At 42.7% G+C, this 23,919-nt stretch overlaps 1 protein-coding gene across 10 annotated transcripts in view; it reads right to left on the bottom strand.

The window, feature by feature from the left end:
- The window catches only part of VIT (vitrin), a 37,171-nt gene extending 26,369 nt beyond the window's left edge, over positions 1-10,802 (bottom strand). For 5 of the 10 annotated variants that reach the window (XM_083732350.1, XM_083732355.1, XM_083732352.1 and 2 more), the window contains exon 1: positions 10,434-10,802. The gene's annotated coding sequence lies outside the window, so the exon portion shown is untranslated. The remainder of the gene's footprint in view (positions 1-10,433) is intronic. The other 5 variants (XM_083732351.1, XM_083732356.1, XM_083732353.1 and 2 more) reach the window with 3 other exon arrangements.
- Positions 10,803-23,919: the final 13,117 nt, after the last annotated feature.

Here is a 23,919-nt window from a genome sequence, read left to right as displayed (position 1 = left end):
ATGACCAATAGCCAGGGATGATGGAGCTGTAGCCAAAAATACCTGGAAGGTATGAAGTTGGCTACCCTTAGATGAAACCTTTGCATGACTATTGCTTGTGTGGTTAGTCTGTCCTTTGCCTTATCACACTGTTGAGGACTGCTAAATGACACTAGTATTCCATCCTTAATCATGGTGCACTGACTGAAGCTGAATCGGCTCCAGCCTGGGCTGCACATGAAAAGAGCCCTTGTTAAAGCACTGCCATGAAAGTGTCACAAACACTCATTCAGAGTGTCAGCTGTTTTCAAGCGTTGCCCTGAGCATGGGCTCTGCTATAGGATTTCATAGGAACACCTGACACTGAACTTATGGCTCCACATAGCAAAGTTCTAAATGGCGGAAATGTGAAATCACCTTAGGATGATTAACTCCTCCTCCAGCCCCTGCAGATTATTCAGTTTACATCCCAACTGGCCGACACCTGTGGAATGTTTATACTTTTATTCAAGCATCACTCACACACCTCCATTCATTATACACATCATAGGAACTTGCATGCTTCCAATAATTCTCGCCTAGGTAGTCAGGAGGGGAAGTGTACATTAATTCGAAGCAGTTAAATGACTAGTCTGCCATGCGTTCAGAATACAAAATCCATGAGGTTTTATTATTTGATAATTTTTTTTGCACAGTTTTCCTTTGATCCTACAAACTACCTCACTACTCCTTTTCATTTGCATATAAAATAATTTAAGGTTGCTCTTGCAACTATCCTGTGTGGTATGATTCCCATTTTACAAATGGGGACTGAGGAAGAGGGAGAGTAATTGGCTTTGAGTCACACAATGTATCCACTCATTCTGCTTCCCCCAAGTATTCTAGGAATGGGAGACCATGAGAACAGTGCTTAGAATACATGACTAGAGAGGTACACAACTACAGGTCCCAGAGTTTCATGGGAGAAGGAAGAATGATTAAACCAGTTAAAGAGCTGTTCAGGCCACAGTTCTGGATTCTACATTTTAAGGACATTGACCAGCTGAAGAGGGAGAGGTGATTGGGATGGTATAATAATAATAATAATAATATTTATTTAGACCCCGCCCATCTGGCTGGGTTTCCCCAGCCACTCTGGCGGCTTCCAGCAAAACACTAAAATACAATAACCTATTAAATATTTAAAGATTCCCTAAACACGGCTGCTTTCAGATGTCTTCTAAAAGTTTGGTAGTTATTTTTCTCTTTGACATCTGGTGGGAGGGCGTTCCACAGGGCGGGTGCCACTACCGAGAAGGCTCTCTGCCTGGTTCCCTGTAACTTGGCTTCTCGTAGCAAGGGAACTGCCAGAAGGCCCTTGGCGCTGGACCTCAGTGTCCGGGAAGAATGATAGAGTTGGAGATGCTCCTTCAGGTATACCGGACCGAGGCTGTTTAGGGCTTTAAAGGTCAGCACCAACACTTTGAATTGTGCTCAGAAACGTACTGGGAGCCAGTGTAGGTCTTTCAAGACCGGTGTTATATGGTCTCGGCGGCCGCTCCCAGTCACCAGTTTAGCTGCCGCATTCTGGATTAGTTGTAGTTTCCGGGTCACCTTCAAAGATAGCCCCACATAGAGTGCATTGCTGTAGTCCAAGCAGGAGATACCAGAGCATGCACCACTCTGGTGAGACAGTCTGCGGGCATGTATGGTCTCAGCCTGCGTACCAGATGGAGCTGATAAACAGCTGCCCTGGACACAGAATTGACCTGCGCCTCTATGGACAGCTGTGAGTCCAAAATGACTCCCAGCCTGCGCACCTAGTCCTTCAGGGGCACAGTTACCCCATTCAGGACCAGGGAGTCCTCCACACCCACCCGCCTCCTGTCCTCCCAAAACAGTACTTCTGTCTTGTCAGGATTCAACCTCAATCTGTTAGCCGCCATCCATCCTCCAACCACCTCCAGGCACTCACACAGGACCTTCACCGCCTTCACTGGTTCTGATTTGAAAGAGGTAGAGCTGGGTATCATCCACATACTGATGAACACCCAGCCCAAAGGATCTGGAAGTCACATCCTATGAGGAATCATTGAAGGAGTTGGATATGTTTAGCCTGGGGAAAGAGAAGATTAAGGGTAGATGATGGCTGTCTTCAAATAACTGAAGGGCTGGAGCAGGCTTGCTCTCTGTTGTTCCAGGACTAATGGGTGGAAATTGCAGGGTGCAGCTTTCAACTGATTGTATCCGTTCTATGATTCTAAGTGTATGATACAGACATGTCCAATGGATCCATTGCAAATGTATTGCTTTAACTTGAGGGCAACTCTAGCCCTACTCAGGGGTTTCTCTGCTCATAGGATGAGGGGGACTCCCCAGTAGTTCTGCCACTTCTCCCACATCCTAGTCCACAGTCCCACCACTGTCCAGGAAAATGCCTGTATTGGGGACCCTGTTGTATTATCCATTGTGATTTAGAACCATACACAATTTGGGCTCTACATTGCACAGGAAAACTCTTCAAATGCATTGGATTCCCTACTGCAGACCCGTTTGCCCTTCAATTCGCGGAGGGTGGTAAGGCAAGGTGGTGGAAGTACAACAGAAGGGTTGGATCTCACTAACCCAGCCCCAGTGTTCTGTCATGTGATTCTCGCCATGCAAGGGGAACACCTGTCTCGCGCTTCCGTTTTCATTGGCTGAATCTAAAATGTCACATTTCTAACTGTTTTCGCTCAAAATGCAGTATAGAAAGACACCAAATACAGAAATGAATGTATAGTTATTAGATTTATCTCTGGCCATGAAAGAAAGCAAAGCCTTGTACCTGCATTGTACTTTTTTGCAACCTAGGAACGATTTTGCAGTGCCAGCTTTCCCCTGAAGGTACATATTTAGTCTATGGCAGCAAAGAATTCACGTCTAAGATTTTTTGCTCCTTGGAAAAAAAGAAAACACCCCAGGGTTGATTTTATGAATTTTTCTTACATGTCCGCACAGAGCTTGACATCCTTCTGAAGAGAAGGGCTTAAGAGCAGAATTTCATACAACTCTGTGTTGTTTATACAGTCTCCCCTCGGTAGAGCTAATCATACACTATAATTGTCTCTAACTGGCTGAAGCAAAATGATCTCTGTCTGGGTTCACTTGTTTTGTGCTAAATTCAGATTTATTAATAGAGCATCTTCCATGAACCAGGATGATGTGATATTTGCTCATACTTGTTGCATATGCATCCAGTTAGATGGATGAACATGAAGCTAGGGAGGCTCCCATCTAGGATGTGCCTAAGGCTTTATGGGGCCCTAGGAAGCAGCTGGTAGTGAGGGGAGAAGCTGAACAGAGGCCGGGAACAACAAGCTGCTCTTCAGAAATGGCTCTGGATCAGATAACACAGAATGGTGGGATAGTACAAGGGCCTATGTATTGGTGTGAAAAAATAGGAAAGGAAATCCTCTTCCTCAGTGCTATTTTTCTAGAAAAAGAGTGCTGGATATCACCCTGAGGACCTCCCTGGTTCAGTTCCAGCCGGGGGAAAAATGCCCTGCTCCTCCTCATCTCCTGTACCACTTCCATATGTTTTCCTTCTCTTTTGTTCTGGAAATGTCTGGCAGCCATTTTGGAAACATCCTCGCTGCTGATTCATAGAATGGCATTGTCGTTCAGTCAGGTGTGGCTACATGAAACTCTGGGACCTGTAGTTGTGTACCTCTCTAGTCATGTATTCTAAGCACTGTTCCCATAGTCTCCCATTCCTAGAAAACTTGGGGGAAGCAGAGTGAGTGGATGCATTGTGTGACCCAAGGCCAATTATTCTCTCTCTGCCTCAGTTCCCCTAAACATTTTTTTAGAAAAAAAGCACTGGGCTTAATAAACCACTCGAGGAATTGCAGCTCTGTGAAGGGAATAAAGGTCTCCTAACAATTCTCAGCACTCTACCCGACTACAGATCCCAGGGTTCTTTGTGGGAAACCATGTACAGAGTTGTACTATAGGGATACTTGAACAATGAACAGCATTGGCAGGAATCAAGTCAAACAGGTTCGTTCTCTGGTCCCTTAAAACTCCTAGATAATTTATCACTGCAAACATGGGTGCAAACTAATAATTAGGATGGCAAGGTAGAAATGGGAATTGCCATGGAGCCAGGACTGGATCTTTCTAAAAACTACAAGCAACTACATTAATCATTTATATGGATGTATATAAAGCCAGGATGTATAACTAGTCCGGTTAATGATTTGAAACAGGCTATGATTAAAAATATATGAATAAATGTGGCTTTATGCCATAATCAAGTTCTCGATCTCCCTGCCCTCTACATTCACACCTTTAGTTAGTTAATTTTTACTGTAATGTTTTTTATGGCCTTTAAGCATCTGCCTAAAACAAAAAGCAGGCTTTTGAACATTTAGCTGTACTTCCATTTTTTCAGAACTTTTAAAAAATCATAGCTTGTAGTATGACATTGATTTGGAATGGGCTCTTTAACTGATGTAGGGGTGCAAACCCCCCGCTCTGGGATCCCACAGCTAATTCTCCCCTGGTCTCCTCGCTGGCCCAAATAGGACTAATTTAGCCAGCTAGCCCTGGTGATCATCTAATGTTTATTGGATGGATTTCCCCCCTAAATTGTTTTTTGAATTCTGAATTTATTGTTATTCTTGTTTTATACTGTATTTTATGCTGTTTTTTGTTGCATCAATTAAGTGTTTTAAATTTGTTGTTAGCCTCCCTGAGTCTGGTTTTCTGAACTGGGAAGGGCGGGGTATAAATAAAAATTTATTTGTTTGTTTATTTGTTGCTGATTCCCAGAGATTTTGGTCACCTGTCATATTCCTTTACATCACAGTGCAAAGGGCTGAGCCACCTCAGTTAAATAACAGTTTGCTGACTATAGATCCATGACGTCACAGGGTGTGATGCAGGAAGCCTGAGTCAATTGGGAGGTGCTGAAAAAAAGAATCCACAGGATAGAAGCAGGGCTGCCCCTGCCAATTGAGGTGGATGCCTCAGGCAGCAGGTGCTGGGGGGCAGGCAAGAGAGTGATGGTGATCAGTTAGATGACAGAGCTGTGGGTGCCATGTGGCTTCCTTGCTACCACCCCAAGCTAGCCTGCTGCTGCCCTCAATGGGTGCTTTGCCACTGTGTCAGACTGGTGGTTTTCTGTACTTTATCTCAGGCAGCAAAATGTTATGGATTGACCCTTGGGAGATGTCAACTATTTTGTAAAAAGCTAAGTGAATACTGAATAGTCTATAAACTGGGGCATTGACAGATAGATTAGGGTATCAGTTTCTGATGTTTCTGTTTAAAGAGTCAGGCATACTTTTATATATTTGGCCCTTCTCTCTCTCTCCCCCTACCCCCCGGCACACCACCAATCAGATTTTATGACAGCTTTCTAGCCTCCAGAAATAACATCACCTTCCCCTCTGCTTGGCATTTCTTCTAGCTGGCATGTTTGGGTGTGGGTGTCCATGTTAAGCAAGAATTATATTCTTAATTTTTGTATATCATAAATGAGCACACAAGTGCTCTAGGAAATGGAAGAGCTCATGGTATCAATTGTATAACATGAGTTATTTACCCAAGGTGACTAACTGAGCCAGGAAAGGAAACTTTTGTTTGCAATAGTGCTCCGGCTTACTAGATAATCTCTCTCCCTCTCTCTCTCTCTCTCTCTCTCTCTCTCTCTCTGTGTGTGTGTGTGTGTATATATATATATATGCTTTCGTAGATTTTCACGGGTACAGGAATGCAGGTTTTGGTGTCCTCGGGTGTCTTCCCGTGTAAAAGTTGGGGTGTCTAGGCGACGTTTCGACGAGGTCTCACTCGTCATCTTCAGGCTGGTGCTTTCGGCTTCTTGTTACTGGAACAGAGCTCTGTTCCAGTAACAAGAAGCCGAAAGCACCAGCCTGAAGATGACGAGTGAGACCTCGTCGAAACGTCGCCTAGACACCCCAACTTTTACACGGGAAGACACCCGAGGACACCAAAACCTGCATATATATATATATATATATATATATAAACTTTCTCAACCTTCAGGTTTGGTGGAAGGTCCTATGGGAGTGTGAGAACTCAGTGTTTACTAAATCCTCATCAAATAAAGCATCTCCTGTCCACTGCCCTGGTAACGATACACAGCTCTCTCCATGTTGGTGGGATAATAACTGGCCACCTACACAGATGCCTGCTACACACTAGCTGGAATGTGGTAAGCTCAGCTGGTAACTGGCCAAACTGAAAAACTCAGCTCAGCAGCAGTTTTCACAACCATCCACCTGTGAAAAGGTTATGCCTCTCGCATTGAGAACTGTATCCCAGAAAACAAACAGCACATTCCAGCTATAGGAAGCATCAAGAAAGGGGTCGCAGGTGCTAGATATACATTGATTCCTGCAAAAATATCACATGATGAATGGGAAATTTTCTTTGCCTATATATTTTTGACCAAAAATATAAAGCATCTAGATGTATGATATTAATAGCTCATTAGACTAACTGGATGCCAAATCAGACGAGTGGAATGCTTGCGCTTGGCGTTGCCAGCAACAATAAGTGAGCCTAATCTCCCAGCTATTGCTCCCACAAGTACCACATTTTTTCCAGTGGAATTTGTGTGGGAACAGCATATGTTGGATTGTGCCCAATATATTCAGCATTGTGCAAAAAAGACTCCTTGGTGGAAGTGTTAACAATGAGTGAAAATCTTGGGTTGTATTTATACCAAGGTGTGAACACGTCCTTTGAGGTTTCCAAAAAGTGCAGCATAGCTTACTTTTTGCATGTTTGAAAATAACATTTAACATACAAAAAATAACCTTGAGGTTATATGGCGATTGCAGCCTAGGGAGCAAAAAGGGCAGTTCTAAGGTCTTCGTTTTAATAGCTTGTCTTGTGAATCTGCCACACTGTGAGGAAGGTTAATTAATCTAAGAGACACTAACTGGCCGAGAGTCACCCAGCAAGTTTCATGGCTGTGTGTGTGTGTGTGTGGTTTGAGCCCTACTCTCCCAGTCCTTGTGCAACACTACTACACAACTATAGCTCTCAATATTTATTGGTATCAGAAGTAAGGTATAGAAACAATCTGATAAATTGGATTAGTAAGTAATAGGTTCTGAATGCAACTGCAAACCATACATGGCATATTATTTTGAAAAATTCCATACCTGCCAATGTTTTGTTTGCAAGCATAATTGGACTGATTTTCAAGAGTAGGCATACCATGTGTCCTGGTGTCAACGTTGCATTGATATGTTTATATAGAAGACATATGATGCACAGTTGAATGCAATATGGAGCATAAAAGCAGTCTGAAAACGTTAGGAACACATGATTTGAACTGGGTAACACTTCCATCATCTGAAAATGATATAGGCTTAATTTAAGATGGAGCTCATTGCTGCTGTGCTTATCCTTATAGCTTGTCTTTATGTGAAGAAATGATGGACAAAAGTGTAGCTTTGAGCAACCACAAGCCCTTACACATCTGAGATTAGGGTTGAATATGGACATTCATTGGCAGGTGTTAAGTTATGCCATTGTGCATGGAATAAATGTTGAACATGGAAATCTGTTTGCCTGAAGTTCCCTTCCATATGGTGAGGAACATTCTATCACACCTATCTTTCTAATCAGGTATCTTTCTCCTGATTGCTTGGCAAGGAGATGCAAGTGCTGGCACAAGTGCAATGTGTTAGATTACCCCATGCTAACTGTTTGCATTCGTCCCAGGGTTCTCTGGATGGAGGATACTCTCAGTCTCTTAGTGCTATGTTGACTACATCCCCAAGGCAGATTCCATATGCATCTACCACTGGCACCCCCAACCCAGTCTCCCCAGCAGCCATTAGCATGAGACAATTCAAGGTACTAGTCTATCCCCTCCAGGACCAAAGTTATTATTACATGTATTTAGTTATTAAAAGTGTATTACATGTATTTTAGTTATTAAAAGTGTATACTGTGTAATTTGGTTAAAAATCTCAAGGCAGATTACATAAGAACAATAAAATACAGTTAGCAACAGTCAATAAAGTCCTAAAAACCAGATTTTTTTAAAAAAAGCAAATAAACCTGAGCAGTGTACTGAACCAAAAAAGAGAGGTTAATTAAGTAATTAAATTAAAGAAGTTTAATTAATAAACTTCATGGAGTATTTTTAAAAAGTACTTTTATAGCCCAACTTGGCTTTTAAAGCACTGGCAGGTATGTCCAGAACCTGGCAAAACTGAAATTCGAAGCTGTTTTTGCCTGGCCCACATCTCTTTGCAGACATTTCCAAGAGTTTGTAGCAAAATTTTGTACTTTTGCCTGGTAAAAAAATCTAAACCAGCCTTCTCCAATCTGGACCCCTCCATGATGGACCACAACTCCCATCGGAAGAACCAGAACAATCTTCCCATCTTCTTTGGTGAGGCTGCCACCAATATAATGGAGGAAGAGCAGCCAATGAGAGGGTGAGGTTCCCATTCCCCACCTTATAGCATGAAGGGACCTTCAGAAGGAAAGTTACTTTAATCCAGCAAAATTGTTTTACATTTACTCAGTACAAAAGAAATTGATCCACTTCAAGCCATTGATGAATGCAACTGGTGGCAAATTTCCAAAACCATCAGCAACATTAAAATGTGGCAATAATTGTCCAGGTGAAAGAGGAAAGTAAGGAGATAATCCCCCACTTCTCCAACAACTCTGAATAAGCTCAACGATAGTAGCTACTGACTGAAATGTTTGGTTTGGGCAGAGTTTCGATAAGCAGTAATGTGGTCCTCCCTCAGGCTGCTTCAAGCTGGCCAAACTCCTCATAGAGGGTTGGTGTTTTACTCTGCCACATCAGCCATGACCAGATCTCAGCAGCACTTGCAAATGGCAAAATCCCTACACAACTCTTCCCCTGCCCCATTTTTGGCACCATGTCCTCCCAACCCTCATTTCAGCCCATCATCAGGGTCACGTTAAATCATCTTGGAAGTGATGTTTCCTCCATTTGTTTCCTTTTATGCATGCTTTTTTAAAATAAAAAAAATAAGACGTCTAAATGCATTTCCCATTTTCTCCCAGAACCTTCACCTCTGCCAAGCAATTTGTCAGATCACATTAAAATGAAATGAGAAACAAGTCTCTTCAGAGTCTGGTAGCAATCCGCATTCAGAAAACAGCCCTGTGTTATGATGTTGTATTTTGGGCAATTTCAGTAATAAAACTTCCTGTATTTCCTTTCCCCTAATTACTCACACTCACACACACACACACACACACACACACACACACACACACACACACACACCCGCCCACCACCACACACACCAATAAGGATTGCTGGAACTCACTCTTTGTTTGATATACAAACACACTTTCTTTAAAAAAAAAATGTTTGTATCCATGGCATGGTGAAATGGAAGCTGGCTGATTCTGTTTGCTGTAAAATCCCTTTTGAAAATCTTGTGACATTGACTGAATTCCTTTTGGGGCAGTTTGACAAGCTAATGAATGATGGGATTTTAGCTGCTTTCTGATTTGCCAGTCTCTGAAGGATCTGTTTTGTTTTCTAATTACTGAAAGGCAGAAAGAAGGCTAACTACCCAAGAACCCAGTCCCAAAGTGTGATTTCTTTATCAATCCAAAAGTACTAGAATTACAAAAAAAACAACAACCAACTCCAACCTTTTTAAAAAAACCACAAAAACCTTTTTTTCTCTGAATTTTCGCTTGGGGTGATCAGTACATGTTGCTACTGGCCTGACACAAATCACATTGCAGAGACTTATCAAGAATCCAATCTCCCTGGGAGAAGGTGAGCTGCTGTGACAGGCTTGATAATGCTATTCCTCTTTAAAGTCTTACTAGCATAGCAGCCATTCAACACAAAAGGATATTGGGGGCGGGGCGGGGAGCACAGGGGTGAAAGGAGAGGCAGAGAGATGATTCCAGTGCCTTACACACACACATTGCATTATCAACCCTCTTTTTCCACATAAATTTATATAACAACCAGTGAGACAATTGGAACCCCCAGCAAGGAGAAAAATATATCAGTGCCCCAAGTTAGCTCAATATTTGTGCAATTGTAAACTAGCAGTGCTAGTTATTAAATACGGAAAGAAAGAAAGAAAAAGGAGAGGAATTCTACTTGAGAAAAGGAATATGGTTCTGAAAGCACTAAACAAATTACAGACAACTTACTTGGCTGTAAAAGTACTTAAATGATGGATTTATCAAAGCTTTGTAGACATTGTGTGCGTCTGTATGTGTATGTGTGCATGCACTTTGTGGGCATATCAATAATGCATAGAAATGATGGTATTTGCATCACAATTTCATTTTAAAGACACTTCTTACCCTCAGGGCATCCCCCTAACATGCAAAGCATTGAATTATCCAAAATATAGAATTATGTGCTTGCTCTCTCCCTTCCAAAATTAGAGCCATAAATGAATCATACATAGGGAAACAATCAGTATTACCTTGCCGGAGGTGTGTGAATTTTTAAAGAGAAAACTCCTTGTCTCCAACCAGTATGCCTGGGTTATTTTTTTCCAAGATATTCTGCAGCACAAACCTCAGACAATATTATTCTAAAGAATCAGAAATGAGCAAGAAAAAAATATATCCAGGGCACCTTTTTCCTTTCTCATCAAATATCCCCGTCAAGCTCCCAGTAGTTTGAAAGACACAGTAAACTCTCTCTCTCCCCACAAACACAGAGCTCCTTAGACTGATGAAGTTGCCGAATTAGGCGGTGCTCTTTTAAATTTCTTCTCCCTCCCACTTCCCCCCTCCTTTTCCTCTTGTGGGGATTTTTATATTGTGGAAACTAAATTGGCATGTGCTGTTTTATTCAGAGTGTCAAACCTTGAGGAAAAGTAAAACTCGCTTGTCTCTATTTTGGTTCTACTCAGGGTGCGTGCGTCTGTGTGTACATTTATTTTACCACTCCTGAAATTGATACTTTGCAACCTCTTTGGTAGGAGAGGGATTAACAAACAGAATACTGATTAGAATCTAATCATCTTTAGCTCACTTGGTAGCACATGAGATTCTTAATCTCAGGGTTGTGGGTTTGAGCCCCACGTCGGGCAAAAAATTCTTGCATTGCAGAGAATTGGACTAGGTGATCCTCATGGTTCCTTCAAACTCTACAATTCTGAGTCTATGAAATCATAAACAAACAGAGTATGCACACAAGAAAGAACAGTTTTCTCAGACAAGTTAGACCTTCTTTGAACAGTTATATAGACCCAGTTGTAGAGTTAGGACTATTTCTTGGGTTGACATGAAGAGCAGCAATATATTATGAGGTATAAATTCACCTGTCTTATCTGCCTCATTAGATTCCATGGAGCTGTTCCACTTCCATTCACAAGCGCTCACAAGAGTGACTAGAAAAATGGACTGTCATTTTTGCCAGGGATGCAGAACTATATGACCTCATGCCTGACTATTGGCCATGCTGTCTGTGGCTGATGGGAGTTTAACAACAACATCTGGAGAGTGACAGGGTTCTCCATCCCTGTTCAGTGTCGTCTTCACGGTCTCTTGCAATGAGCAATAATAAGTCTTTGTGTTCAAGCTTAGAATCTAAAAGACATGGCACAAAAGGAAAGGTTATTGGTAAGGAGGAGGAAGAAAGCAAATTCGGACCCAAATTCTTACTTACAAAGTCATTAAAATTGCTTTGATCCATGGGGCTGGGGCAAGGCAAAGCTCAGCACCTTGGAGAGGTACCTAGATGGGGGTTTCAGGACCACACTTTGTGATCCTGCAGTTCAGGCAGAGCATGCAAGTTGTCTCAACATTGTCAAGGAGCAACCGACAGAGCCTTATAGCTTGGTATTTGAGGACCCAAACCCTGGCCCATTAAAGGACCAGTGCCCTTGTCTGCAGCCATTGGCTTATTTTAGTCCTTGGGATTTTAAAATGTAGGACTATATCCTTAGGGCTCTTCTGATCTCTGTAAGCAGTTTGTGGACCAACCAGCATAGCTGGTGAAGGAAGTGCCTCCTCAGGATTCAGGGAAGGAAATTCAAGCTCTGGTGACTGCAGACCAGGGATCATCTCCATCTCCTCCTCAGGGCTGCTGTCATTGGAGGACTGTCTCCAAGGACTCCTGACCTGGGACCATAACAGTAATGAGAAGCTGGAACAGAAACAGTTCAAGAAGGAGACATTGCTGGTCTCAGGTGAGCCAATCCCTTCTCTCCTTGTGCTGCATGGGATGGCAGGGAGGGAGAAATCTGAGGGCTAGATGCATCTAGAGCATCAATTCAACACAGACCAGTCTAGTGTCACTTCTGTTGAGCTTCCTCTCTATCATTTCTGTTCCCTGTAGGAGCTGTTTGTGATGCAGCTAGGAAGTAGCAGCTGGCACATACTTGCCTCTTCCCAGTCTACCACACTCCATGGCTGCAGGAGTCAAATGTGACTCATTGGAACAAGAGTGACTTTGGTGTCCACCACTAAAGACTTGTTTGTTCTGGCTGACTCTTGGTGAAGGGGGCTAAGTCAGGAAACTGCAAGTCTTTCTCAACCCTACAATTGTACCAATCTCTCTCTCTCTCTCTCTCTCTCTCTCTCTCTCTCTCTCTGTGTGTGTGTGTGTGTGTGTGTGTTTGGGTTGTTTTGCAGCCTCAAGCAATAATTGAGGATGGAAATTTATATGCTTAGACTCTGAGGCTTAAAGTATACTTAGCAAGTCGCCTCAACCATGACTGCTACATGGATGGTGTTTCTTGTTTAAAAATATAAGGGCTCTGCCAGAGTTCAGCAGCGGAGTATTCTGTTGATTTTGCAGGTTAAATTTTGCACATGCTTAACAGTGCAGTTACATGCACATTTAGTCAAAAGTAAGTCCATATAAGTTCAATGGGACATCCTCTCAGGAAAATTTGTAGGGCCGGTAGCCAAACCCCTCAAAATTTGGTTTAACTTAGACTGAAATACTGTTTTGGTCAACAGATTTAGGTAAAATGTGTTTTAATCTTGAAATGAACTTGTATTACTAGGGTGTGGTGTATTTTAGTCTGATTTTTTAAAAAAATCATTCTTATTACAAAATTGAAATAAACATACATATACTTTCTAGAAAGAGTTTAAAGCATGGGAGTCTAACCCCCCACTTTGGGAGTCTGATCTGCCCCCCACAAAGCATTTTTTTCTAGCCTCCTATAAAACCTTGTTATGGTGACTGCAAAAAGAAAAAATAATAATAAAAAGTAGGCCCAGCTCTGTGATTAGCTGAGCCCGAGAAACCTGATAGGAGGGAGTACAAGATGCCATCCAACCATCTTAGGGATTCCCGTCTGGATTTGTGTAGAATTTATTCCTTAGCCTTTTCTTCTATGTTCCACCAGGCAGCGGCTTTGTAGGGTTGCAACCTCATAATTTGGACAGTGTCCATATGTTTTTAGAACTCCTGGTAAGGCGGGAAAGAAAGCAAACTGCACCTCCTTCAGCTCATTCCCTCTGCTGCCCAGTCAACCTCCTCCCTGCCATATTTGAGACTAGCATGCTATAGCAGGTAAGGGCTGGGACATGTGTCATGGCTATAGTTGAACTGGGTGGAAGGAGGTGTGACTGACTGTCTTTCTGCTTTAGCAGAAGATTAAAAAGTGCATGAAAGCTGTCTGGGATGTGAGATTAGAAAACCACAGAGATTCCTGTGGCAAAGGCTAGGTTGTAACTCCAATGCATATGCATTGTGTTATAAATTAGATACAATTATGCAAGGTCAGGATCCTCTTCATAGCTGTCAACTTTTCCCTTTTCTTGCGAGGAATCCTATTCGGAATAAGGGAAGTTCCCTTAAAAAAGGGAAACGTTGACAGCTATGATCCTCTGTCTCTCTCTCTTTCACACATACGGAAAAAAACCTGTAGAAAGTTTTAAATATATAAGACGAGGAAGGAGGGAGAGTAAAAGATGACAGGGATATTGTGCGATAAAAAAATTAGTGTTTTATAAATGATGGTGCCATTATACTCTCTAGTTATCGCAAGATGACACTGGACTTACCTGGACAGAGTTAGGTGTTTCCTGCTACTGCTGCTGCTTTTCCATTCTGGTTTTTAGAGGGACAATAAAGTTTTTCTCTAGCTTCTTGACTGGCGTATCCATGACAGATGAGCAAACTCACAACACATAAGAAATATTGCACATTGTCTATAACCTGTATAATGAGCTACTTTGCTATGAAGAAATTTGTCAAGTGTAGTACTGACCAGGGCAGGATGAATGATAAAGTGTGGGCTGCCCAAGCTGTTTACAGTATATGCAAAATGAGCCAGACTGGCCAGCCAATTTTGGAGCATTGACTAAAGCAGGATAGCTATGGTCACATATTTTAGCTATTTCCCTGACAATGCTGATCAGTTAGAGAGGTCATTTACTTTCGGTACAGAAAACTGGGGCCCTGAAAATTGCAGAGCAAGCACTGACCTACTGAATGAAGTGTGTTCTGGAGAAGCTGCTTTTCCCTAGATGATGCTGGACTTTGTACTGTATTTAGAACTTGAAATGCCCACAAATTCCATGTTGTAACTTAATTACCATTGACAGCAAGAGTCCAAATTTGAATGGTGCCCATTAAATTTGGAATCAGGAAATACCATAGGGTAGAGTTGGGGTGGTGTTGGTGTTTTGGGGTCTTTCTTCTTCTTCTTCTTCTGAGGAAGTTTGTGTTCATTATAGACCACAAGCGTCTTGTTAAACTGTTTGCAGCTTAGAATGAGGGTGCCAACTTCAGAGGCCACTGTGGTGAGAGAAGACAGGCTGGGTGTTGCCTGCTTTTTATATAGGCTTCAAGCAAAACTTTACTAACTGGGTGAAACATTTTCCTCAGTTAATCCTTTCGAAACCTTGTTTTGACAAACAAGGTGTAAAGTGATACCAGATTGCATTTGATCCTAAGTTTGCCTAGGCCAGGGTGCGGATTCCTCTCAAGGGTGCCAAATCAAATGTAAATAAGCTTCTTTTATGCAAAGCAAACAAGGGATAACAGAATGTAAGAAAACAGAAGCAGAGGTTCCCAGTTTTTGGAGTTTTTTTGTCCAGTGGTCACATTTGGAAAGTAACATGGGTGCCAGCCACAAAATAGCTGCTCTATGGGATGTGGTATAATAGAAAATAGCTGCTGTATCTAAAAGAGCAAGAAAAGGGAAAGGAACATTAAATGAGGGGGAGAGCATGTTCAGTGTAAGAGAGTCCAAGCCACTGCAAATAGGAACTGAGCAGGAAGAACAAACAGTTTCTCCTGCATTGTGGAAATTTGTGGGGATATTTACTGAGATCTTTTGTAGGCACCAGATGATGTCCTGGTGGATGCTGAGGTGCCCATTGGCACCTGGCTGGCAACCTATTGACCTCTTACCAGAATCCAAAGAATTACTTTAGGCACATCCAATAGCTTGTGTGTGTTTTGTTACATTTTTCATTGGTTAGTAATCCTCATGACATAGTCAAAGCTCTCTGTGGACAAACACCAGCTCCCTCGGCCTGAAAGCGAGATGAGCGCCGCAACCCCATAGTTGCCTTTGACTGGACTTAACCATCCAGGGGTCCTTTACCTTACCTTATGATGAACTGCTTGTGGACCTCCCCTCATTTTCAAAATTAGTTAATTAGTGTCTGACAAATTAATCTCACCCAATGGACTAGAATGTGGCGTAAACCTTCCTTTAAGTCCGTAGCAGCCAAATAAGGAAACTCGCTCTGAAACTCACCTGTAGGTGGTACTTAACACCATGGAAACTGGCACTGATATGCCCAAGAACTTTATCAAGATGTTGGAGAGGCTGCACCTCCACAGGCGCATACTTCCACATGTCATGGAAACGCCCTAAAACCCTACCCTTCTGGACAGCAGTCCTACAAGAGATATGCAAAATAACTAAACAGGTCTTAGAATTCACCTCAGAACTGGCCCTACTGAACATCTTCCAAGATCATAATGACCACTCATATTATACAGAGCTTATAACCCACCTATTCTCAGCAGCCAGAAGCTTCATAGCCAGACACTGCAGAGACATGTCAGGAGTAAACATGGACCAATGGTATCAAATTGCATGGGAAACGGCCTTATTAGAAAAGCTAACCAATAAAGTGAAACTCACACAGGGACAAATAGAAGAGGATGCTTTCACCCCAGTATGGCTCCCTTTATCACATACACAGCCCAACAAGACAACAATAAGAATCCACCAACAGCATGCAAATCAATCTGGCTTACTTGATCCAACAAGCTCTTCCACACTCACAAATGCAAACAAACCCCACTGTTGCCAACCACAGATAACCAACCACACCCTGCCCCCCAATACCTCTCACTACTGACACAAAACCCCACACGCACACTGTACAAAAGAATATGCCTCACCACACCACCCCTCCTCTTCTTCCCCAACCTTATACTGTACTCAACATTAATGTCTCACAACAAATGTAACTGATTTGTAAGAAATATTGTACAACCTGAAAAAGAGGCCAGTCATTCTTTTGTAAACCAAGAAAATATTTAATTTTTTAAAAAAAGAACTTCTAAAGAGTTGACCAATCTATCATCTAACCAATTGAGGGAACATCTAGTGGTCTTCAAGCAGGACTTCAAAACTAAGATTTGATGTTGCTATATTATTTCCCACTGGGCACTTGCTATTCATTCTCTTTCTCTCTCTCTCTCTCTCTCTCTCTCTCTCTCTCTCTCTCTCTCTCTTTCTCTCTCCTACCATTATGCACAGTGAGGTGGCTGACTTACACAGCTGATTTTGGCTTGATTTATTATTACTGCATTTTTACTGTTAAGGAGGGACTGGTGGGATGGTCTGTCTCAGGTGCCAAAATAACTTGGCTGCACACAGGTCCGCTGCTCCTTGTCTTGGAGGGGAGGGTGCCATTTGCTGCTTTGCTTCAGGCAGCAAGATCTCATGGGCTGGCCCTACCAGTGGTGTAAAAATATTTGCTAACCAAGCATTGCACAATCATACAGCCACAAGGAGTTACATAGTGCAGGTCCTCTAAAATATGGGGTCCTTCTGCCTTAAGCGATCTTATGTAGTGCCCAGGCAGTTAATCAGTTGCTGGCGCTTCCCGTAGCGTTGAACCAAAGTGGAAGAGCACAAAGCTAAGAAGAGGTTTTGTGGTTCACAGCTGAATCTGAGTGACTTTTACAGTTTGCTTTGCCCTTCGCTGTAAACCAGGCTTATGAAATATAATTCCAATAAGGGCCTCCGTTGTGCTGCTCCTCAGAACTTTTCCTACAGGGCTTCTGCTGAGATTCTGTGTGGCACCAGCCTGTCAAAGCAGGTAGGCAGTGCCAGCAACAACTACTTAGTGCCTGCTTCCATGAAACTGAACAGATCCTCTCTGTGGTGTGCTTGTCCCTGGCTACTTCATTCAGTTCTCTAGGGATTAAACAAAATGCAGAATTCCCCCCCCCCCTTTTTTTCTGGAGGCAACACGCTGGAACTGTAGTACAGCACTGGCACTTTTACATTTCCAAATAGTTTCTGCAGCCAGAACTGCCAATGTCATCAACTGGGAGATTAATTTATTTCTCTCTCCTGATTTTGAGATAGCTGGAACCCTTCAAAAGAAGCCACATCTCCCCCACTCCTCCTAAAACCCACACACTCCAGCTGAGAATGCAACCGACCATGGTTTTCTTAACCGATACGGAAAAGGGATTTATTTTTCTGAGAGCTATACTATATGCCATGGACAACCCACCTAGGTTGTCTGTAATGGTTTTATGATCACAGTTTTATAACATGGCTCTCATGGGAGAAATAGTGTCCGAGTTGATCACATAAACTGCGCTAGAAATACTGGCTGTTTCTAGTCGAGAGTACATACAGGCCAAGTGTTGTTTGAGGAACCAGCTTGAGATCTTAATGAATGGCTGGCACAATCAAAAGCAAAACTCGACACTGGAGGCTCCTTCTTTCAAGATCTCGTCATTATTGCCAAGTGTGTGCCTTGCTTTCATTTTGGGTGGCCCTCCTGAGCTCAGAATAGCTCGAACCTTTGTGAAGTGAGAAAGCCTGAATAATTCCTAACGGATAAAAGTGGGGGAAGATGTTGAGGGCTTTTTGTGTTATCTCTCTGTTTAACAGTCGTACTGCATAGTGGATGGAATGGCGTGTGAAACTTACTGCGCCCTTATATAATAATGTGCTGAAGATGGGGCATGCCCTCCACTATCGTAACACAATCTTGGTGATGATAGGCTGTTTCAGGGAATAAAGCTGGGATGGTGCAGTCAGATATACCCGGACAAATATTTCTAACAGCCTTCCTGGAAGGTTGGGGAAGGAGGGGTGGAAAATGTTCCTTTCATTAACTTCCTTAGGTTTGAATCCAAGCCTGATTTGGGGCAATTCCCCTCTCCCACATCAGTCCCTGGCTTGTGTCCCATTCTTCATGGCCATTGTCTGTTCAGAGAGGGGGGAACACAAGTGCCTGCAGAGGAGAACAAGGGAGATGAAACACTGAATGAACTTCCTTACTTCACTTTAAGTGGTTTATTAAGAGAAGCAGATACGTTGCTAAGTGTCCACACAAACATTAGCCCCAAATAAATAGCCACCTTGCCCTGACAAGTTGCACATAATCAAAATTAAGTCAGAAAATATGAGAATGGGCAATGAAGCCAAATTGTTCGTGTGAGCGACATGAATGAGGCCCAGCATCTGTTTACAAAGCTAATAATATGGAGTGGCACATGAACAAAGAATGTCACCCATTCTCAGTTTAAATTCCCTTTAAGATACTTAGAGAGATCAAAAAGAGTTTAAAAGCCTTCTTTGAAAGCTCACTTTGAAAATACCTGTTCCTTTGTTAGGTCTAAAATGCTGAACATAGCTGTCCAAATCTTGTTAGAGAGATAATGCCTTCTAAATATGTCCCTGACCCTCCTGCTCTGACACTGGCCTCTGGGCAGTGTCTTACCAGGTAAGTCCTCTGTTAGATCATTCTGATAAAATGCACAGCCAAACTATGGAGAAACACAGGCCCAGAGGTGACACAATGGTGTCACCATGTTCAATCCTCTCTGGGCTAGGACACAATAAACCACAACCAAAATTTCCCTAAATATTAGACCATATAAAGCCAGTTGGCATCTGTCTGTCTCGAGAAACAATGGAAGAGTCCACCATTGGGGGTTGAAGTCAAACCACTGGAGAGTTACAGTGCCTGCTGTGGCTGTAGAGACCAATGCAGGAAAGACATGTTTTAGTGCAGCTTGGGCAGATGATGGCGTCCAGTTTCGCTGTTACACCTTAAAAACCAACAACATTTATTATGGACTTTAACAGGCGCCAGTCCACTCCACCAGAAGTATGAAGCCTTAAGCAGAGCTGTATTTTTCCTGCATGGGTTGACTGATAGTCCAGTATGGTGAATCAGCCATCTTGAGCACAAAGGTTCAACGTCTCTATATTAAGTGAACATAATTTGTTCTTGCTCAGTTAATTCAGCCTCTCTGCTATCAGCACCTCATATGAACCCCGGGAGATCTTCTAAACAGCATTAATGTGAAGTCTTCCAAGTTGCTTTTGTATAATTGGAAATCCCTCCCACACCCGTAACCTCATCTCCACCTTGCCCCATTCATAAGGACGAAGCCATTCTTAGAGAAGTGCTATGTTGAGCTCTACCAGTTTAGTTTGTCAGTGGTGGTCAACAGTCCCTAGCTCTCAAACCCTGGACAGGTACACACAGCTAGTGTGTCTTCAGAGGCTTTTTGAAGGAGCTGTAAAAACCAACTTCCTAGCCTAAGGGTGTTTCACATTACCACCGTAGAAATTACCCCCCTGCTCCACTGGTTTGTTTCACAGCTCGCCCTCCCACCCAGCCAGCTGTCCACATTACAGCTTAATTAATGTCAGATTCGTTTGTTTGTATACACGCCAGGAGGAGTTGGCGAGGCAGGGATGTCAAGTGACGAATCAGGAACAGCTTTAAGGATTCCAATTGGTGTGAAGCTGGATTGCCCATTGCTGCCTCCAGCATACCCTCTTCCCTGTAGGGATGGTGGTTAAGGTTGGGGTGGCACCTGTAGAACCAGCACTGGGAATCTGATCCTCTTGCTGATACAGTCACGACACTTACCAGTCCTGTCCTGTCCAGGTAACAGCAATGTTGCTGGTGGGAGGAGGGCTCTATGGCTGTTCCCACCCATGCCCACTGTCTGAGATTAGTCTACCTAATGAAGGGATCATATGACAGGACTAACCTATCCTCTAATCCACCAAGTTTTCAGCACTTAGGGGTAATAATGCTGTTTCAGCAGATGACAGTATCGCTCTTGCTGCGAAAAAAATACTGACGTTGTGCTCCCCTGTGTTCCTCCTCTGCTACACTACTAGTCTATCTTCTGGGGGGGGGGGACATGATATAAAACTTTGATTTTGATAGTTTCTTGGGGGTCATACCTTGTGTGCTTTGTTGCGATATGAATTGTTCAGCTCCTTCAAGGAATGAGGTCTAATGACTTGATAAATCTTTTCTTGGGTTGTATTATTTTTTTAAAAAAAGACAACAACAAACAAACCTGTTAAATCAATCAGAAGAAGTCAGGAGAGTTTCCCCTACTTAACCTGGACTCCTGCTGGTTTTCTATACAGCTGAGCAGACAACCCTGTCACAACATTATAAGGCCAATTAACATCTCGGCTGGATAGGGGAACCATGCAGCGACTTTTTCAGCAAGCCACAGACATTCTGGCAAGGCACACCAAGACTTATTGAAAGAAGCACCTTCATTCTGAAAAGGGCTACGAAAACTTCCCTGACGTCCTTGTGACCATATATTAAATCAGAAGTGAAGTATTACTGTATATATGCACTTGTGGGTGGAAGGAAGGCCTGTATACAGTGCTTGGGGTAAAAGCAACTTGCCAATGTTATTATAATCACCCTACTGATGTGGAATAGGGCTGAGTACTTTAGAAAGATTTGGACAAATATGGTGTCAGGCTATTGCCCTCATGCCCTGCTTGTGCACATCATATAAGGCTCTGTGAGAAACAGGATATTGGACTAAGCAGTGCTTTGATCCAACAGATCTCAGGGAAAACCTGCTCTTTAGTGCTAAATTGGAACAAACGTCAGTCCAGAGAAAACTCGAACTGCCGTTTGCTCTAACTGAACACAAAAGAGAAGTTTTTCTCAAGGGAAAGTTGCAGGACAAAAGGAAGTGTGACTAAGCCCTCAAAGGTGCTCATGGCAAATGTTTCACCTTTCTATTTGCCACCTTAAATGCTGAAAAACTAAGCCCATTGTTACTCTTATTCCTTTTCTTTCATGTTTTATATTAATATTCACCAATTACCTTACCTCCCAATAGTCTCCCATCAGGGAACAGATCAGATCCGCACCTGTTTAGCTTCAGCACTTAGGGAGTAGCAGGTGTTCCCTGAGCCCAAGTAAATGTTGCATTTACTAATCTACTGACTAAACCAATTAAAGTTTGCAACTATGTTTGTAGGTGAAGGAACTCAAATAACACCCATCTAATCTGGCTGGGGAAAAGATAATTTAGTGGGAAGAGTTATAGACATGTTAATTAAAACAACTAGTGACCCTCATCGTTTGGATTGATTTAGGGAACTCAGTTAAAAACAAAAGTCATTATACCTCACATGAAGTCTCCACGGAGAAGGTCAATGGCTTTAGGCCTCTCTCTGCAAGGAAAATGGCTAAAGAATTAATTTCTGAGCACCAGTTAAGATTAAGCCAGTCACAAGGCATCTTAATCACAAGACTTTTTTTGCACAGCGAGGGTCATGCTTGGAGCAACATTCTAAGGGAAGCTGATCCAAAACCCATCTATTTCCTTGGTTCAGATGGGACAAAGAGGTGTTTGGTTCCCGAAAAGAGACAGAGTTGAATTAAAAATAGCAGAATTGGAATTAAAAACACTAAAATAACCACCCCCATCACTACAAATCCTTGTAAGAAAGCTGAGTCTGTAACACAGATGAACTGAAGTTGTGGTTCATAACCTCCTTCTCCTTCCCACCTTAGAAACAAAAGCTGCATTTCTTAACAGATGACCTTTTTTGATTATTCACTAACAGCAGTTAGCTTGAATAGCTAGGGAAATGTTACATAACCCATTGCTGTGAGTGCACTGTTGAATTCGAAGGAATGCCATTCCTGAAGTTTGTTTAATTATAGCCCAGCACATCAATGTGGTGTCCATCTTTGTTCTCTCTCTCTCTCTCTCTCTCTGGATTGCCAGTGAAATGTCACAGCTTTGGCTTTTGTGGAGGTCAAACACCAGCCTCACTGTTAAGTTAAACAAGGAGGGCTTCTCAAGCAGCCATTGTTCAGAGATTCTTTCCAGGAGGGAGGTGCCGCCGACCAATTATCTGCCCTGTTCCCAAATACTCCAAAGCACTTTTACACTCTGCTTCTTTCATTAATTGGATTATTTGTTTTCAAGTATCTTGCTGAGAAAGTCAAATTGTCCCACGCCTGGTTAGCAAAAGCCTAGGATAATTGTGATTGGTTTGAAATGGTTTGAAGTGGGATGAACAGAGCATAGAGGTCTGTTCTGGTTCCTGAGCCTGCTGTGACCATTTAGTACATGCTGGGCTTATCCCCAGATGCCAGGGGATCTGAATCAGCCATCCTATAGTTTAAACATCATGCATTGCACACATGTCGATCCACTTTTAAAGAAGAAATGAATCCAGTCAAACTACTGGCAGGACTTCCAAAATTAACCACATCACCACTGTGGAGAACACCAGCCCTGTGTGTCCTCCACCGCAAATGAACAGCGTTTAGCACAGAAATCACAGCCCCAACATTTTAAAAAATGTAAAAAGTCTGCAAATTAAGCAATGGTGGCATGGAGACACAGCACAACTTACTTGCTGTTAGAGAGGGAAAGGGAGGAATTGGTGATGGTGAGAACAATAAAATGGATAGGAGTCACTGGTGGGGATAAGTGTCGACACAATAATGTGGGAGCATTGGGAAGCATTGCAGAACAACTGATAAAAGTGGGATGTGGATGATCTGGTACAAATGTATTTCAAATGCACTATTAATGCAATCAGCAACATGTTGCTACATACATCTACAATAAAGCAGCAGTCTGGATGGGTTCTACTGCTATTTTATATATTGCTGTCCTTGCCATGATCTAATTCTAGTCCTCATTTTCTATCTCTGTGTATCTTCTCAGAGGTTAGAAATAACTGTATTGCCACGCAAAACATTCCACACACCTGAACCACTTGGCAAGATGAGATAGCAAGCTCACTGGGGTGGGAGAGTTCACCCCATCATTTGTATGTGCTGTCAGCCTCATTGTGGTACTCTACAAGGCCAAGTATGCCCCCAACCAACAACAAATGTGCTTTGCATCTCTTCTGCTTTCTGTCTTGATAATAGCTGTACTTCTCCACATTGGTTTAAAAGCCACTCCATTTTTAGCCCTTTATGCCACCTCTTGCCTTTCAAAATCTTCATCTTGGCACACAACTGGCACACAACTGAGGGCTGGTGACCAGCCTTTGAGCATGATAGCACTGAGCATGTGGTGCAGAATTAGCTGCCTCTAAACAACACTAAAAGAACATTTGTCTGCTGTTAGATGAGTGGCAAAGTTGTGTTTAGGAGCCTGCAATATATGATCAAAAAACTATAGCTATGGATTTCATACTTATATGAATAGTGGAAGGAAGGAAGGAAGGAAGGAAGGAAGGAAGGGAATTTGAAAAATACTCCTGTTCGACAGCATCTATTTTAAAAAGTACAGTTGCCCACCCTGGACTGTGGTGAGGCCTTAAAAAGGTAAAGGTAAAGGACCCCGACAGTTAAGTCCAGTTGCAGACGACTCTGGGGTTGTGGCACTCATCTCGCTTTACAGGCCGAGGGAGCTGGCGTTTGTCCGCAGACAGTTTTTCCGGGTCATGTGGCCAGCATGACTAAGCCGCT

This window comes from Podarcis gaigeae (assembly GCF_964106915.1).
Source record: "Podarcis gaigeae genome assembly, chromosome: 3".
Lineage (NCBI taxonomy): Eukaryota > Metazoa > Chordata > Lepidosauria > Squamata > Lacertidae > Podarcis > Podarcis gaigeae.
Note: the sequence above shows the minus strand (reverse complement) of the source record. Positions and strands in the feature narration are given on the sequence as shown.